General features: G+C 39.7%; 1 long non-coding RNA gene across 1 annotated transcript; it reads right to left on the bottom strand.

The window, feature by feature from the left end:
- Positions 1-248: 248 nt before the first annotated feature.
- Positions 249-2,629, bottom strand: LOC115165160 (uncharacterized). Its single transcript, XR_003870084.1, has 2 exons — positions 2,477-2,629; positions 249-706 (listed from the first exon to the last, which is right to left on the bottom strand). It is a non-coding gene; the product is annotated as an uncharacterized LOC115165160 (long non-coding RNA).

Here is a 2,629-nt window from a genome sequence, read left to right as displayed (position 1 = left end):
AACATCAATAGTAATGTTTTCGCAAGAAAACATTTTACTAAACTTGCTGAAGAGTGACTAGTAATTATGTTCCGGCACCCAGACCATCCGCTCAACAAAAACTATAATAATGCTGCTGTGGCTGAATTTAGTTGATGATCCCTGGCCTATGGCCATACGTTCTCTCCCAGACTCATGGATAGATATACGCACTTTGGAGCGTAGCATAAGATAATCAGTCCATCCAGGATGCATAATACAGCCCACACTCAAAGGCAATTACTCAAATCTGTTAAATTTTGGAGTCTAGACCAATGACATCTTGAAATCGGTTGTGTAATGTTTTTCTGCCATGCGTAATATGCGGTAGGCTATAATTTTAATTCAGGTTATTTCATTTTTTTTCAGGCCTGGGCTCATAACCATATGCATAAGCTCTAACATGCATATGAGTGTTTTGAATTAAGGCCAGATCGTTCAAGATGTTCAAACGTTCATAGATAACCAGTAGGGTCAACTAATGATCACAGTGGTTGTAGAGGGTGGAGCAGGTCAGCACCTCAGGAGTAAATGTCAGTAGGCTTTTCATAGCAAGGCAGAGGTTGAGACATAGGGTGGTAGAGAGAGACAAAAACAGCAGGTCCAGGACAAGGTAGCACGTCCGGTGAACAGGCCACAGCAGCAGAAACTGAATCAGCAGCACAACCAGGAGTCATCAGGCATGGTCCTCGGAGAGAGCGAGAGAAGGTAGTTACGGGAGGATCAAATCGGAGAGATAGGTAGGAGCAAGTCCATGTAATGCTTTGTATGTTAACAGTAAAACCTTGAAATCAGCCCTAGCCTTAACAGGAAGCAAATGCTCTTGTGCAAGTTTTAAATGTACACACCTGTTAGCAAAGGTGTCAGCTAGAAATTACATGCAGGACCTTGTATTTTTGCATGTCTACTTTGATGCAAATTAGCATTTCCAAATCGGAGTATAAATAGAGCCAAAAATATTTAGAAGTCCCCTTGTCCAAGAGAGATTAACATGGTTATCAAAATGTCACGCCCGGGTAATACTACACAAAACAGCCCTTAAGTGCTTCTAAAATCCTCTACGGGGAAAATTGGTGGAACAAAAATTGGAACCATTTCCCTGTTTGACCCCTAGGTTTTATTATACCTCCACTGTGGGGCTCTATTGGATATCATTGGCAAAAGTGTCATGCAAGTAATCCATACCAAACTCATCCATACCCGTCATAACGCACTCACTTCCAAATCTAGTTTTGGATTAGAGACTGATCAAAATGATCCCATTTACTCTTTATAGTCAGTTGACACTATAATGAATGTTTCTGACTCATATTGATCACACATAGGCATTTATAAACAGAAGTTGGTTTGAGGAGGCAGTTCCCATTTAAGACCTAACGAATCAGGTGAGGTCCTAACTAATCAGTTACCTTAATTGATCAATCAAGTACAAGGGAGGAGCAAAACTCAAGACACTTCCGGGAATAGAGTTTGGCACCCCTGCTCTGTGGTGACCTCTCAATAGAGACTGAGCCTGTTTGATACTCACGCTGTTGCTCATAATTCTAGTCCAGTATGGGTTTGTATTTATCTTTTTGGTCAAACACTAGTATGAAATAAAGGTATATTCTAGTTGATCAGATGTCTAATGTCTCAATTCAAAATGTACTTTAATCTTGGTCAATTAATACTGATTACCACAGATCTGATTGAGTCCTGGCTTACTCGACAGGATGCATAAAGAACACCTGCAGTTCCACTGTAACCCCACTAGAGGACACACATGTAATAAAGCACCACTAGCTGATAAGTGGGTAGAATTGCCTGAGATTGTAAAGCACTACAGCACCTAAAGTAACTCCCCAATAGGCAAGCTGTTTCATCAGTTCCAGAAGACTTGAGGTGAAAACACAGTGGACTGCATTTCTTTAGATAATGTGGAAAATTTAACATGAATACAAAATGCCTCCAGCTTCACCTGCTGACAACACTGAGCTAGTATTTCTAATTTCAGTTTTTAATAGTCCCTCTATTTAAAAACCTAATTTCTCTGCATTTGGGTCTTCATTTTGTAGAATATATTTGATTCTCGCTCTGTTCTAAAAGGTGCTACGCACTTAGAAATTAGGGTTCTTCGGGAAGGGTGATGTTCTGTGTGGAACCATAATGACTAAAATTACTGAGCCCTTCAAATGGCTCTTTGCAGTTCAGAAAAGGGATTTTTCCTCTTTTAGTGCTAATTAAAATGTGGAGGCACATTACAATATTTTGGGGTGTAGTTTGCTCACAGCTGTTGTGCAACCGTGAGTGTCATTCCAGTTTATCTAATCTGTTGTGTTGTGCTGTGAAAAGGCTGGCTGATGCCTAGCTGCTTTTAGCAAAGCAAGTCTTTATTTTACATACACTAGCGTTGCTCCAAATTGTGTTGGGTTGCACAAAAACAGACAGAACATTTAAATACAATTATATTTCAACTTACTATGCCATTGGGCAGGATGGTAGCCGATGCCCTTCACATTAAAAGGTTTTCACTGAAAATCAGGATCAGTTGCTTCTCAAAATGTGAGATTTATTTGAATAAATATATCAAAACAGCCTAAACCAATTAAGACCTACAATAAAACAAACAGGT

Source organism: Salmo trutta, chromosome 27, assembly GCF_901001165.1.
Source record: "Salmo trutta chromosome 27, fSalTru1.1, whole genome shotgun sequence".
NCBI classification, from domain to species: domain Eukaryota; kingdom Metazoa; phylum Chordata; class Actinopteri; order Salmoniformes; family Salmonidae; genus Salmo; species Salmo trutta.
The sequence above is the reverse complement of the archived record's forward strand: the minus strand, read 5'-3'. Positions and strand labels throughout refer to the sequence as shown.